General features: G+C 39.7%; 1 protein-coding gene across 3 annotated transcripts in view; it reads left to right on the forward strand.

Moving 5' to 3' along the window:
• PLD5 (phospholipase D family member 5) overlaps positions 1-16347 on the forward strand; it is a 189383-nt gene that overhangs the window by 76255 nt on the left and 96781 nt on the right. The gene's annotated exons all lie outside the window — the stretch shown is intronic.

Here is a 16347-nt window from a genome sequence, read left to right on the forward strand (position 1 = left end):
GGTTTGACAAAATAAAGCACACTTTTTGAAGTTATTTTTGGTGGTGTGTTTTGAGCAAGACCCTTGTGTTATTTCAATTATTTTGTAAGCCTGGGTCAGAGCCTGTTAAATTTCAGTAAATGAGTACTGAGGTGGTTCACATAATTCCCAATTCTGTCATGTCTTTCTTTCATCAAGACCTTTTTTTCTTTCTTTTGTATAGGGGGACTTTTTATGTATTCCTGTTTGTTGCACTCCCCTGATAGACACAGTGGCTTACCTAGAAACTGAAGAAAATTAGTGATATGGTCAGAAAGACTGGAGTATTGACTATGTTGGATTAAGATTTGCTTCAGACACCTGCCACCTACACTACCTGTGTATACTTTTAACTTTAGATTTAAGTAGGTGATTAGATTTTTTTGGGCCTTTCATTTTGAGACTCTGAATTTCCTTTTGCTGCTCCTCACTGTCGGTTTTCTCCATGGATCTGTTCATCAGTGATGATCAATGCTTTTCCTGCATGGTGGCATCCAAGGTCCTCTTCTGTCCACCAGTAAATCTGATTTCACAAACATTTGTCGACTTTATTCACAGTTGTATTCTGCTTTTTTCCAAGGCTTTAACTTGTATATAGAACACCATCTCTGATTAATTTTGTGGAAAATCAGTCATCCTTAAATAACTTCTCAGAAATCCATTCTAATCTGATCAGGGAATTGCTGGAGTGGGAAGGGGCCTCTGGGCATCCTCCAGTCCATTCCCCAGCTCAGAGCAGGGTCAGCTGCAGCAAGTTGCTCAGGGGTGTGCAGAGTCGACTTTGCATAGCTCCGAGGGTGGACTCCACAGCCTTCCTGGGCAACCTGTTCCACTGTTTGTACAGAATCTACCCAGCTACCAACGGCTGGGTATACAGTGAGTTGGAGATAATTGGTATTTATTTTTTAGAATAATCTAATGAAAAATTAATGTTTCTTTTGAGCCTTTTCTCCTTATTTCTGCTATTCTTTGTTGATTTTGTGTGAAAACTCTTTGGGGACACTGCCTTTCTATGCTGCACCTGTCACAGTGCAGTCAGCAGCAATTCACAATCCAGCAAATAGGATTGTGTTTTTGCAATTATACTGGATTTTTACAATAATTTTTACATGCTGATTAAAAAAAGGGGGGGGGGGAATTCTTTAAATTTGTAGGTCTTTTCAAATAGGACATACCTGCAGCATCAGGTAGCTTTGCCTTGAAACCAACCATCCTTCTGGCACTTTTTTCCCAGCATTGTTTTGTTTTTGTAAAATGGCTTGGCCCTAATCTGTTCACTTTCTTGTACACCTACAGTTCTGGGCAGCTTTCTAATATCTTGTCTGAATTTTCTAGAGTTCAGCTAGCTTTCCTTTCCCCATCAGGGTCTTAGGTATTCTTCACTGTGAGTTGTTGCCTTCCAAAATTTTTAAAGACACCGCATGTGTCACCTCTACACCCACTATCTTCATGTGTGAATTTTTGACAGAACTAGGTCAGATGAGGGGGAAGTCTTTCTGCTCATTGGCTTCAATGTGGTGCAGAGGACTTCAACACACGCAACAACTACTGCACCATGTTTTCCTCTTAGTTGTATCAACTAATGGCTCCCATTTGGTTCTGGGTAGCTGCATAGGCCTAGCCAAGGAAGAACTGAATCTTCTTCACTTTATATTCTTCAAATGGAAAAAAAATCAGAGTGGGAGTGATGTACAGTGCTATGGAAAACCGGGATGTTATTTTTTCCACGTGTAAGAGATTAATTGCTTTTGTCTCTCTGTGTGGGTTACGCCACTCTGGCTTTCCAAAGAACACTCACCTTTGCTCAGTTTTTTGTTGGTTGGCGTGTGTTGTTCTTGTCTCTCCTGGACTATGTTAGAGAGCCGGGAGTAAATCCAGCATGTGGACTTTAAACATAAGAGTCAATGAAACTGCTCTGCATTTGCAGTGATGAAAGTGATCTCAGACCCCAGCTCTATTTTAAGATGCCTTTCACAGAGTGAATCAAGTGCATGATCTAGCTACTAATGCCTGAACCAGAAGGCACATCAACGCTGTGTGTATCAACTGCCTAAACCATTTCTAATAACAGTATCCAAATGCTGCTGCTATCTGCTAACATTGAACCCTTCTCTACATCATGAAACTGGGCTCCTTTTTGTGTTAAATGTATTGCGGACTTAACTGAAGTGCTGTAAGATCAATTGCTGCCTGTGGCATATATTTAGTACTTGGGGTAAGCACTTCTAATAAGTAAGACAAGAATTATTGAATTCTTATATTTCTGCTGTGTGAGTACTTTCCCTGAAATTCAGGAACTGGCGCTTACATTTGCAGGATATGCTGAGACAGAATGCTAATAGATGGTCTTTTTTTTTTTTTTTTTTTTTTTAATGAAATGATTGTCAAATACAAGTTTACATATATGATCCCAGAATTCTTTTTTGGTTTTAATTGAGTGAATTTGTGAAGAAGCTTGATGGGAAAGGGTGCTATTGATTTGAGAATTTCACTGATGGTTTGTTAAAGGCTTTTGTCTTCTGAAAATCAATTTCATTTCTGTCTTTTTATTTTAAAGGAAAATATGTTTGAAATAGAGCTGTGGTCTAGAATAGTTTTTGGCTAGAAATTTTTGGCACATGTGCCAAAAAATAGCAAGTGAGAATTTTTTTAAAAGAGAGAGAGAGAGTGAGAGAGAGAGTAAAAGGAAGACATTTTTAGAAGTCCTAGAGCTTTTTGTAGCCTAAGAGAGGAATCATTGAGGTATGGTGCAAGTAGTATTTTCCAGTAAAGCCTACATCTTTTTTTGTTGTTGTGATTGTATTGTTCACAAATATGAAAGCCTTTCTGATCTGCTTGTTGTAATTCAACATGAGGTTCATCTTCTGTTAATCATGCCTTAAACTCTTATTACATAAGGAATACTTACTGCATATGTTGCCAAAAAGACCTTTCTCTTTACTGATGTATTTATTTCTCTTGGGAGCTTTGTAACAAAAACAAGTCAGGGAAGTGGAAAAGCAGGCTTTTTTGCATGTGTTCACCAATTGCTAAAGGGATTGTTGCCACCCATCTAAAAGGGTGCATAGGAAACAGCACTTTTTGAAGAAATTAAAATATGTTTGAAACTAAAATTATGGATTATGATTTGTAATCTTTGAGCTTCTTGCTGAAAAACTCAGCTTGCGATTGAGAACTGAAATGCATCTTGCCTTACAGGTCATTTGTGACTACTACAATGTGAAGTCAGATTGCTGTAGGCTGCAAACCATTTCCCATTTTGCTTGTTACATGGAGGAACTGAGTAGAATATTCAAGACAAACTTGAATACTTTGAGATTTAACTAAGAAATGACTGAAATTAATTTTTTTGTCTTTTGATGTGTAGATTCAGAAACTTGAGGTTCTTTTAGCCTGCTTTGCATGTTGTGATCCAAAAACTCAAATAGGTAATTTAAAAGAATTTACAACCGTGTCCTAATAATTGGGGGCAAATATTAGGGCAAATAAATGTTCTTCACAGGTTAATTACCAAGCGCCACTGTAAAAATTACTGTGTCTTCTACTGATACATACATTGCAATTCAAATAAAAAGCAGAAGGGGAGATGGAGGAAAGTGTGTAAAACTTAGCAGGCAGACAAATTTTGGCTTCAGAATTGCAATTAGAATCTGAACTCTACTGACTAGAAAACTGTATTGGTTTAGATGAAATAATGCTGTTGGTACTTATTTACACTGTCCCATATAACTTTCATACTATGAATTATATGTGGAGAGACTGGCTGACTGAAAGTAGACTTTTTATTTTATTTTTTTACAACTGGACCAGGTCTGCTAAGAGGCAGCTTTTTACTTCAGCGGGTGCTGTACACTCTTGGCTTCATTCCACAAAATTCTATTTCAGAATGCTGGACTTAAAAAATACAAATGGCTTTTGACCCTTCCTATTAAAAGGAATGTCAGCTGATTGACATTTAAGGAATAAAAAAAAGTAGTAATGACTGTGAAAAGTTGAGGTTTTGCAGTTTGTGCTTGGTATGGGATACAAATAATTCTCTTGAGACATCCACATTAATGTTGTTAGGCAGCCCTGATGGATGAGCCTGGTTAAGAGGATATGCTTAGCAGTCTGGGAATTTTGCCTGTCTTGCTGTAGGTCCATTAGACACAGAATCTATAAAATTCGATTATTGTAATTTGAAAATAGTACTTTTTAATGGCTGATCTATTGTGAATAAATCTTGGCTAGCCACTGACGTAATGTCAGTCAAGACTTACTTGGCTTTGTTGAAACTGGCTGGTAAACTCTAAAAATGGCAATCTGGGAAACAGAAGAAATTACAACTATTAAGAGATGGTCTCTGTTATCCAAAGTGTTTGATCCAAGGTCATTTTGATTTATCACCAGTAACTTCAGCTGTTCAATATGCCTCTTCTGCTTCTGGCTGCTGATAGTTATGCTAGGGTTCCTACAGAGCTTGCACGTGCCCTTAATTGTCCTTGTCTCACTGGCTTTTCCAGTATCCATTGAAGCAGTAGTAGCAGCTGGCATAGCTCCTGCCTCTGGCTGTGGGTTTGGCCCCGTCTCTTGAGAGGGGCTAAGGAACAGCAAGATGGAAAAGGAAGCGATGGTAGCTACTTTCCATGGTTCCCAAGTTTAGGGTGTACTAAAACTGTTGTCATAGTGATTTTTTTTTTTTTTCCTCAATTTTTGCCATTCTCCGATGGCAATTGGAGAATTTTTTTGGGGGGGGTGTGTGTGTGTGTGTTCAAGGTGGATTCTGTCTTGCATTCTGTTCCAGTGACACAGTTTTGCTATTTTGATCATTTCTCTTGTCCTCAGAGTAATATATAATGAAGGCACTTGTTCTTTTGTGTTTGGATTTGTGTTGGAGGAATTTGCTTTTCTGTATGACATGAGTGGCAAAGCTATTTAGTTCACTTGGTAATTGTAGGGAGGCTTTGACCAATTCTTCCTTATAGCAAGTAGGTGGTGATATTTAGGCAGTGTTTGTGCTTGCTTTGAAAATTGTTTGGATTGTTCTGGATAAGGGTTTGTATCCTCCATAATTTCGGTATCCTGCAGAAGAGCTGAATCTTACTGTTGAAATGCTAAGCTTTAGGCCTCAACAGTACCCTGCAGCACTGAGTTCCAGAGATTAAATCTAATTGTATACAATAATTATTTATATTGATCAGTTATTATGTGTTGCATGTGTTGCTTTCAATTTCATTAGATGTCTCCTTATTCTTGGGGTGTGAGAGGCAGCCCACAATTGGAGCCCACAACTGATTTTTTTCTGTCGCTTTATAAATCTTTCCTTCAAGTCCTCTCTGCTATTTCGCCAAGTAGGGTTTTGCAGCACTATTAAGTAAGCATACTGCAGCACATGCTTACATTGCTTTACCTTGAAGTGCTGTGCCCCTGTCTGATTGTGGGGGAGACTTTCTCTGCGCTGCGTGGGTTCTGAACATAGCAAGGTTTATATTGACTGATTTCTATTTAATAAACAAACTATGACAGGCATAATAATTAAATGTCTAAACAGAACAAGATGCTCAGATTTTGAAAACAAGCCTGTTAAAGAGCAACTGAAGATTTCTGTTTACAAAACACTTATGCCACTTGGCCTAAAAATGCCTTCTGTGAACACAATGGACAAGGGGATCGAGTGCACCCTCAGTAAGTTGGCAGACAACACCAAGTTGGGCGGGAGTGTTGATCTGCTGGAGGGTAGGAAGGCTCTACAGAGGGATCTGGACAGGCTGGATCAATGGGCCGGGGCCAACTGCATGAGATTCAACAAGGCTCAGTGCTGGGTCCTGCACTTGGGTCACAACAACCCCATGCAATGCTACAGGCTTGGGGAGGAGTGGCTGGAGAGCTGCTTGGTGGAAAAGGACCTGGGGGTGTTGGTCAACAGCTGGCTGAATATGAGCCAGCAGTGTGCCCAGGTGGCCAAGGAGGCCAATAGCATCCTGGCCTGTATCAGGAATAGCGTGGCCAGCAGGACTAGGGAAGTGATCGTCCCCCTGTACTCAGCACTGGTGAGGCCGCACCTCAAGTACTGTGTTCAGTTTTGGGTCCCTCACTACAAGAAGGACATCAAGGTGCTGGACCGTGTCCAGAGAAGGGCAACGAAGCTGGTGAAGGGTCTAGAGCACAAGTCTTAGGAGGAGCGGCTGAGGGAACTGGGGTTGTTTAGCCTGGAGAAAAGGAGACTCAGGGGAGACCTTATCACTCTCTACAACTACCTGAAAGGAGGTTGTGGCAAGGTGGATGTCAGTCTCTTCTGCCAAGTAACAAGCGATAGGACAAGAGGAAATGGCCTCAAGTTGCGCCAGGGGAGGTTTAGATTGGATACTAGGAGAAATTTCTTCACTGAAAGGGTAGTCAGGCCCTGGAACAGGCTGCCCAGGGAAGTGGTTGAGTCTCCATCCCTGGAGGTATTTAAGAGATGGGTAGACGTGGTGCTTGAGGACCTGGTTTAGTGGTGGACTTGGCAGTGCTAGGTTAATGGTTGGACTTGATGATCTTAAAGGTCTTTTCCAACCTAAACGATTCTATGATGACTGTTGTCATCCTGTTTGGGGGTGATGGAGAGAATGAGCTATAAAACCACTTTATTTTTAAGACGATCCCTATTTGTAGTCATTTTTATTTTTGCATCAAAAGAAGGAATACCCTTACAATTGAAGTTTCTATGGCTGGACACTGCAAAGAGCTGGTGGGCCTCCTGCAAAGGCATTCAAAGTCCTGAGCCAGGGAGAGAAATCAGTAATTCAATAAACTTGCACAAGAGGAAGCTCTACCTTTCCTACCTTTTATTTTTCATTTTCAAAAAATGTATTTCAATGGAAAAGATACTGTATTAACAGTTCCTCAGTATCTGTACCTTCACTGATACAAAAAACGGTTCAATTTGTTTGTTTTGCATTTATGTTCAGCTATAAAGAATGTCTTCACAAATTAAAAAAGGAGTGCCAAAACTCATGATCTGTTTAGATCTTATTCTGTTTGCATATACTGCCAGTAAATAGTTCATCACCACTTACATTGTATTGAATAGGTCTGGGCTTCAACTCGTTTTGTCCAAATGCACAAACCATTCTTTTTCTCCTACTCTTTGTTCACTTAAATCTAATGGTTTCCTCTGGAGTTTAGGGCAGAGTGCTTTAGAGTCTCCTTAAGGTAGCTTTTCCTGTCATGCTAAGCGTTTTTTAAGTTGTAATACAGAGATTGACATATTTTGTATTCTTGGAAGTCCTATGTTTAAGTATGTGTTTGTTTCTCCTTTCATGACTTAGAATTTGTGAACTCACATCAGAGAAAATGTTCCAACCTTAATAGAAATCAAATTCCTGTTACTCAGTGAGGAAGGTAGGTGGGATAAAGGAACAATTCATGCAGTAGAGTAGCCTTTCTCCTGTGTAGTTCACTGGTGTTTCTCTATGATCAAATCTCCCTCTCGTTTTTCTTTTTCCCTTTTCTTTTCTTTTTAACTTAATGAGTTCAGAAAACTGAAATGACTTCATCCCAGCAGGACTCATAAGATTCCCAACATCATTTTCTTTACCAGATTGTAAGCCTACTCTAAACAGAGTTATTAAATCAAAAATTACTGGTCATTCTCGTTATCTTGAAGACTGATCTGCAACCTTTCAGAGAGGTTTTTATTCTGCCTGGTGAGAATAGTGATCCAACTTAGTAAAGCTCACTGATAAATCTTTCTTCCTTTCCTCTGTGGGAAAAGCATTAAAAGTGGCTAAAATCTGTAGTAGAATCTGTCTGAATTCATACTCCATTTCAGGGTGACTTGTTCATTCAGCCAGGGCTGACTTTGCATCAGATCCTAGCGAGCAGCTGTTCCAGTGACACCATTTATTTTTAATTGCTTCTCCACCCTCAGAGCAATATATAAAAAAGGTACTTATTATCCTGTCAGCTTACAGTAGATGCGTTGAGTTCTGTGTCTAATCCTACGATGGTACTGCGAGTGTCCTCTCAGCTAGCATGATTTTATACTCCTCGAGTACAAGTGTAACATGCTAGATGCTGCCTTTGCTGACCTGCTGAGCACATGGCTGGGTCTGCCTCCCAGAGCAGTGCCGCAGTTACGAAAAAGCAGCTGTGGTGCCCGCTGAAGCCTAAGCATTATGCCAGAGCTGTTGGTACTGTTTGGCTGGGTGAGCTGGAGCTGACTGTCTCCTTCAGCCGCATGCAGCGCACGTTTTGCCAGTTGTAGCACTGAGGTCGTAGTCAGACAGCAGCGGTTCTTGATGTTAATGCCCTGCTGGAAGGCATGGAGGAGAATTAATGGTTGAGGTTTGTTAGGTCTGTTTTTTTCAGACGCTCTGTACATGTTTCAGGATTATATACTTGGGTGAAACGTAGGGGATTTTCTTTGTTATTCGAAGATTTTCTTCCTGATTTGTTTTCCTCATAGTAACACAGGGGTTCTGATACAGGTGGAGCCAGACACACCTGTCTGTGGTCTCTCATATGGTCTTCCTATGTCCATGTCTCTCTAGTGAGTCAGAGCATCGCTGTCTGTGAGTAACGCTTTAGATACAAAGTATTCTTGTGTGTTGGGCAGCTGAACCTCTCCGTTTATGATGTTTGTTAATCAGGAAAGTACGAGTTTGCTTCCTTTGTTCAGCTTACCCCCATCCAGTTGTCTTGACCAAGAGGAAAAAATGTGTTGGAGGACTTGATCCATTTTATTACCATTACTATTTTTTCATGTTATATTTTAGGTTTTTTTCATAATGAATTTGCTTCCTGTCAACCTGACTGAAAAACAGAAAAATAATGCACAAATACCAGCCTTGACATCTGCCAGATGCAATTCCTTATCTGTCATTTAGTCTCTGTTTAGTGACCAGTCCTTTCCAAATAAGACTATTGCAAAATTATCATACAGCTCAAAGGGAGTTTTCATGACTGACAGCATCATAATTTGGTACGTTTAAATCTGGTTTCTTCACATACTAAGTGTTGAAATGGCTCTTCTAAGAGCCATCAGTGATTTGCATGCCTTCTGATATGAGGGGGAGGATTCATCTTGCCTCAGACTAAACTTCTGATGGATATTTAATGGCACATTAAAAGTGTTGGCTTTGACTTTTACTGTTTTTCTAGATCTGCTTGGAACTCTCAGAATAAATATGTTGTAGTCATACATATGAGCACAGATGATGATATGATATCTTTTGTCAATTTGGCAGGTATATAGCTAATTGATCTTCATTGATGTCCCAACACATTTCTTTAAAAAACCTGTTGGGAAAATGAGGTTTCAGTTTTCTTTGTTGTCATTTATGAAATAGCCCCTCAAGTCAGCTGTATTTGGATCAGTCCTCTAAAATAATAAATTTTATAGCTCAGCTTCTACTGGCTTGAATATTAGAGAAAAATGCAGTTTTACCAATAGCTTAGCAAAATATGAATGTGCATAAGCTTCATAACTAATCACAAAACTTTAAAGAGTGAATGTGCCACCAGCATGAGGAGGGCAGCCACCATTTGGGTTTTGTTCAAACACTGTCAAAACTACTAGTCCTTTTTCCACCCATTTTTGGGTCACTTCTGTCAGCTTGGCAGTGCGTTTTTTGCACTTCGTTACAGGTGCTGGTGGAGAGTAGACAGACTTATGGTTTAATAAAGGCACTAGAGGATGCTAGGGGTGACGTATTTTGGGCAATGGAGGCTGAAGTACTGGACTAGAAGTGTCTTCTCAAGCATGCAGCCAGTGCTACTGGCATGGTGACAGTCTCCAAGAGCTGCCCCATCTGGTGTGTTTTGCGGATGTATGTGAGCCACCTTAAAGTTATCCTACCGCCTTCCAGTCTGGGGCAAAGACAGGCTGCCACAACCTGGAGCAAGTCCATCACTATAGCAACTTTGGGGAATGGTATGGGAAAGCAGTAGAGATGTAACCTCTGTATGACATCAGACACTATTCTTTTTCCTAGTGACTCATCTGCTTGCATGTGAAAAGAGAGCTGTTCAGGACTGACTAGAAAGGAGAAAACAGTGAGGTGCTCAAAGTTGCTCTTGAGAAGAGTACACAAATATCTGGGATGAGCAGCCAAGTGATTCTGTGTCAGAGGTAGTGCTCCAGCTAGAAATGTACTTCTAATGCTTGAGGATATTTTGATGTTTTCAGGGCTTTTTTGAGAGTCAGGATGTTGCTATTAAAATATATTCCATACAGTTCTCTGTACAGAGTAATTACCAATAACTCAGTTAATGCTTTCTACTAAAATGTGAAAGGGTGGGGGGTATCTTGTTTTATTTTGTTCTGTGTTTTGGTTTTTTTGTTGGTGTGGGTTTGTTTTGGTTTGGTTTTTTGGTGTGGGGGTTATTTTTGGTTTGTGGGGTTTTTTTGTTTTGTTTTGTTTTTTACTCTAAGTGCATCAGACTAAAACATTCCTGTAGTGGAAATAGAAATACTACTTTATCAAGCTACATAGCTTGTGTCCATGTTGGAAAGAGGTCCCATCACTTTATTCATCTTGGCCAGAAATTTACCCACCAATTTTCCTTCCCCTGCCCCCCCCTGTTGTTACTTGGATGCAACAGATTTAACAGATGGAATTTTAACCAGCTACAATTCTACATGGACTAAACTTCATTACTCTTTAAAAAAAAAAAAAAAATAAAACCCTCAAAAAACAGAAATGCAAATAGGTACCTAAAAGCAACAGACAATAGTCAAACCTTTCTTAGTGCTCCTGAGGTGTCCTGGAACATTTCCATGGAATCTTGCCTCTGTAATTTGAGTGCTGGCAGTGTCCTTTGGGAATGGATACTTTGAGTACTTTATTCTTTTCATCTGTGGATTTTTATTACCTTTCCTACCTTGGCTATATCTGCTGAATTTGCAGTGCTGATTTCAAATAGTTGCTGACTAAAGGTTTTACCTTGAGTTTTCCTTCATTGTTTTGCAAAATAGTTTTGTTTGTTCTTGTTGGGCAGGAAGGACATTAATTAAGCTTAAGGGATTGTTGGATTGTGTAAATGCCAACGTGATAGAATATCCTTTTGTTCCTTTTCTGGGGAAGAGAGCTCTTACTTAGAAGATTCTCATTAAATTATTGTTAACACCATAAAATCATGTTTGTTTATGAGGAAAAATAATATTTTGATTCTTGTCTGGTTTCTACAACTGTGAGCTAACACATTTATCCATCCCAAGTCATACCAAGATAATCAGGGTGTTTTAGAAAGATACACAGGCCAAGAGAAAAGAAGGTAGCAATCATATTCCCACTTATTGTGTATTAATATATCATTATTCAGTCCAAATTAATGTTGCTGTTTACAGTTACAAAGTGTTCATATAAGAAGATCGGGGGTTGTGTAGAAGAAAATAAAAAGATAACATATTTTGTGATGAAAAAAACCCAAACCCACAACCTCTAAATGTCCCCGTAATATTTATTTGCGATATTCAGGCCTTATAAAAAGGTTTTGTATGAACTTACATGGTCACAAGCTGAATGTAGAAATAAAACAAAAACATCTCTCTGACTAATTAATGTATATGACAGTGGCTATTTATACAATATTTGTTGATCTTTTGAGAGGCTCAGTAAAGTTGATATGTTAGGATATTTTGCTGTGTTTTACAGATGGGTGAACAGTGAATGGGTTGCTGCTCAAAAGAGATGAATAGACATAACCCGGCTGATGAGGGGCTTGTGTGGCTGCTGTGCAGCTTTGTACAGGACCCTGGCTAAGTACCTCAGCTGTTAAATTTTAGATAATCTGAAAATCAAGGTAGTGGTATTTACCCAATACTTAAATGTGGTGCAAACAAAGAAAGAGGCTGAGATTCTTTCCAGTGGCTAAACAGGTACCAAGTCAGCGCTTACTATGTTACGCTGGGAAGTCTGAGCTCCTGATTCCTGACTGATGGATATTAATGGTGTTCCCTGCAGTATGCATACCATACAAGAGGAAAAATTGCCGATTTAAATTTAAAAATACAACTTTAACACTGAGAACAGCAGCTGAATTTCCTTATGCGAGACAGGGGCAAGAATGGCATCACCTAAGAAGGGCAGCATTGCCTGAGTTGTGTGCGCCTTACAGTCCTCATCTCTGTTAGAAAGGAAACTGCCTGCCACGGACTGGGGTGCAGAGCTTCTCCACCTGCCATTTAGGTATATAGCCTGGAGAGACTGTCAGGAAACAGGCGCTTGATATGAGGCAAACTGTTGTGTGTTACTGTATTTGGAAGACTTTTTCTAACAACATTTATAGATAGTGAATCTTGAAAACATTAGCTCAGAATTAAGAATGTATAAACAAATAAGCTGTTAAGAAAACAATCTCAGTAGGAAATGTTTTGTGTGTAAATTGTGAATATAGTAGTACTGTGGCATCAAACTGTAATGGAGATATTTAGAAGAACAGAAATAAAAACAAGCCCAACCTTTGCATCTTCCTGGTGAGGGGGCATAAATCTAACTGGCAAAAGGTGATTAAATAAAAACAAAATTGGCTGGTCCTTCCTCAAAACTAAGGAGAAAGCAGGATGGGAAAAATAGCACTTTCGGTAACTAAAATTGGGGTTTAAAAGAAGTTTCTCTTCTGATGATGTCCTTGTCCTTTCATGTCTAGAGATTAAGAATGAGCTTTTGAAATATGTAGACAAGGCAATTGTGTGGAGTTTTCGATAAGGATATCCTGTAGATCTTCAATTACAGTATGGTAGTGAACAGAGAAAACTAAATGATGTAGTGTCTCTTGGTTAATAGTATATATGGCATTCTAGATAATAAACAGCAATGCCAGATAAATTTCTTATTCTAAATTCAACAGAATTGGGTCACACTGTTTCTTTTTTCAGTAGGAGCTTTGTAATATGTACCTCAGCTTTTCTTCATTTTAATTCACCTCAGATCCTCAGGATCCTCGTGTTTTCATACTTTACCCTTCAGCATCTAGCTGTCTACAATGTGATAATGTGAGCTACAGATCTGGTCTTTACAAGGGTGGAGTTTTAATTTTTTAAGGCACTGAGTGATGTAACACCTTGATGGTAGGAAAAGGACAGAGGCACTGTGGCTGTCGCATGGGCAGGACACTGGCAAGCACTAATGGGGGGAATAGCATTCCTCTCACTAACTCCAAATCTGAGAAGCAAGACAGATTTCAAGAAGTTTCAGTGTGAGTGTGAATGTTTTGAATAATGAATGGTGGTGTGTTAAATTCTTAATACTTTGTCTACAAACACTGACATTAAGTAGTTGGTGTTACTGCTCATGTGGAATTAGTTTTCTCTTGGCTTTCACTCTGATAAGATTGTCATGCAGTAAAGATATTTCCTCTTTGCCTTCTTATTCTTACAGCTTTTTAAATTTCCTTTCCCTCCCCTTGACAGACATCTTTAACTTTGTTTTCCTTCTCTCTTTCCTTACGTTGTCATTTAGGTGTTGCTTTGTGAGGTTCTGACAGTGTGCTTGCGCTTCCCTTGGGCTTTTCCTTACAGGCCTTTTTGTGGTCTTCCCCTGTCCTGCAGTGGCTTGGGAAGTGGCATAAACTCCATTCCGTGGAACGTTTTCAGACTCCCTCCTACACACATGCATGTTCCCTGCCTAGATGAACTATCTTGAGTCTATATTCGGAGACAGAGAGGGTCTCGAGGATAAATCTGTGTTGGCCACAGTGCTGCAAATATCAAAGAAATCCACAGTTTTATGTATTAGTATAACTAAGAGAAGAATTCGGCTAATTAGTGAAGAAACATTTTGGTGTAATTATTAAAGACTGTGTCATAAGATAGTTAATCCAGTGAATATGCTTATGTGATCTCAGTTTTATTAGACTTGAAATCAAAATACTTAAGCTGTTCTACTCCTGTGAAGGATTATTTTTTTCTGACTACAATTAGTAGACTTTAATAAGGTGTACTGAAACAGCAAGGCAGGCTCTTCTTGGGTTGGCCAAGGGATGTCTTTTGGGGGGAAATATGTAGGGTTAGTGTTTAACCAAGAGACACTATGGAGAAGGAGTGCTATTCTGCTTTTAGCGGAGGGGAAAGTGCATTTAACCCCTTATTTGGACTTGGATTCCTGGACTTAATTCACCCTTTGAAACTGGGTGTCCAAGTGCTGGAGGGCTCCCCTGAGGAATGGCAGCTTGTGGTATTGAGTCCTCTTACACCAGCCACCTCAGCATGAAGCTCTTCCAGGGACTGCATGTGCTGATTAGCTCCTGGCATTACTGCCACCTCTCACCCCACACCTTATTTGTGCATTTAGGTAACGCCCTTCGAAGAAGCACCTTTAACTCAGACACACTGCTGTCCCTGCCTCCAAGTAGAAACCTGGGATGCTGTGGTTGTCTGGTTTTTGCTCTTGCTTGCTTTCTCAAAGTGTATGTGGTAGTTACAGCATAGAGAGCTGTGACTTAAAATCCATATACTAGGTACAGTTTATGGGAGTTGAGGTTGCAATTAGCTATACTGTTGCTCTTTCATGAGTTCTTACAGAAAGCTGCTTTTTTTGTTAAGATCACGCAAACAAATAAGGATTTTAATGTTCCTTGCTACACAAAGCCCATGGATCACGCAAGGCCTTTGTTTTGGCATGCTCATTGGAGGTGAAAGCTGCTGTTTGAATTTTCTGTGGAGTGTAAAGACTGGTGAGGTCAGTTGGTTTCTCCTGCCTCAGCACCCTCAGGCACTTGTCTCCCAGCAGTCTGCCATAAGAATCCGCTTACCATCTCTCAATTCTCCCCGCACAGCTGCAAAACCCATTAGAATGTTTTAGTGCTGACGGGCAGAAATGCTGTAAAAATGCAAATTTTCTTCTGCTGAAGGGCAAGATGCCAAGAAATGCTTTTTAAAACGTTTCACTGCTGAATAAGGGTTTGGGGGAGTTGATACAGCTGGAATGCAGAGTTTTTTTAAGCAATGGGAGAGAAACTTATACCATCAATAAGATCACTAGTATTTTGGTTATGTAGTCACTTCAGGACTTTAGCACAGTGTGTTTGCTTTCTGTACTACTTTTTTTTTTTTTTTAACAGAAAATAATGGGCTGAGAGGTGGTGTTCTGCTCTGTTGGTGCCCAAAGGAAGGACTGCTTTGTAGCTCCAAAATGGCACTGTCTGTCTTCACCTGCCTAAATACTGTACTTAAAAGCTCTATAGAAAAGCCCAGGATAGAAGGGTCAGCTTTCATTCAGCAGATATTTTAACTTCTTGTGCACATCAATGCTCTGTAGAGCTGTGGCCAAGTGAAATGCACAGAGTTGTGCCCTTGACTCTGTCAGTGGAGTACTGAGGTGGAGAGATTGTTTTTTTTTCTTTAAAAGCAAGAAGATTTAATGAAAATAATGGTATTTTCTGTTGCAAAAGAAATAGATGGTGAGTGCTTTGTCTGGATTTTGGAATGGGCTGTGACCTTTGATCAGAAAATTTAAAAATTATTTTTCTTTCATCTCTCAACTGAAATAATATAGTGGCTGAGTAACAGTTGATATTCAAGATTCTTTTGAAGGATGTTATTTTCTTCCTTTAACCAGGGGCTGAAAAAAAGTGAGGAGTTGATTACATTTCTACTTTTTCCTACCATATGTACTTCCTATATTAACAATGCAGTAATTTCATCCTCTGTTAGTCCTCTTTTGCCCCATATGGGCTATTCAGGCATAACGTGCATGATACATTCTCTGAAGGGTGGTCACCTATATTGAACTGCTGTATTTGTGTTGCTGTATTTCATCTTAGCTTTCAGTTTTACATCAGGTGATACATAATGAGGACAGGATTACCCCTTTGCAGCTCAGCAAGTTACTTCCTCTGAGGATTGTCACTACCATCTTCAGAATGTTTTGCACAAGTATAAATAATAAGACAAAATGATATGTCTTTTCTAGGTACTTCCTCATAACACTACTGAAGTGCATACTGAGCGTTTTGTGAGCGTTGCTTGATTCAGCAGTATCAAGAAACAGTAGCTCTTTGTAGTAAAGTTTCCGCAGTGATCTCAACAGTACACAAATGCGGAATTAATACATATACTTCAGTATTGTCTAATTTTAGTCTGGGCAGCCAGGAAAGGGGCATACAAATGTATTTGAAGATCCTCGCAACTTATTCTGAGAAAAATCTGGGTCACACAGAGCTGTGCAGTGTTCAATGCAATGTGTGAAAGCCCCATTAATAGGAGCAAAACATAAAGGCGGCAGCAGAAATCATACCCTCCCACAGGGGAATGAAGCCTAAAAATTTCAGTGGGACATTGAACACTGTTTGAGAGGCTCAGCAGCGTTGGCACAAATGTACCCAGAAGGTATGCACAAATTACAAGAGAGTTGGTTCACATTTTGA

The sequence above is a fragment of the Nipponia nippon genome, unplaced genomic scaffold, assembly GCF_047370975.1.
Source record: "Nipponia nippon isolate SJK-2023a ecotype South Korea unplaced genomic scaffold, ASM4737097v1 scaffold_4, whole genome shotgun sequence".
Classification (NCBI taxonomy): domain Eukaryota; kingdom Metazoa; phylum Chordata; class Aves; order Pelecaniformes; family Threskiornithidae; genus Nipponia; species Nipponia nippon.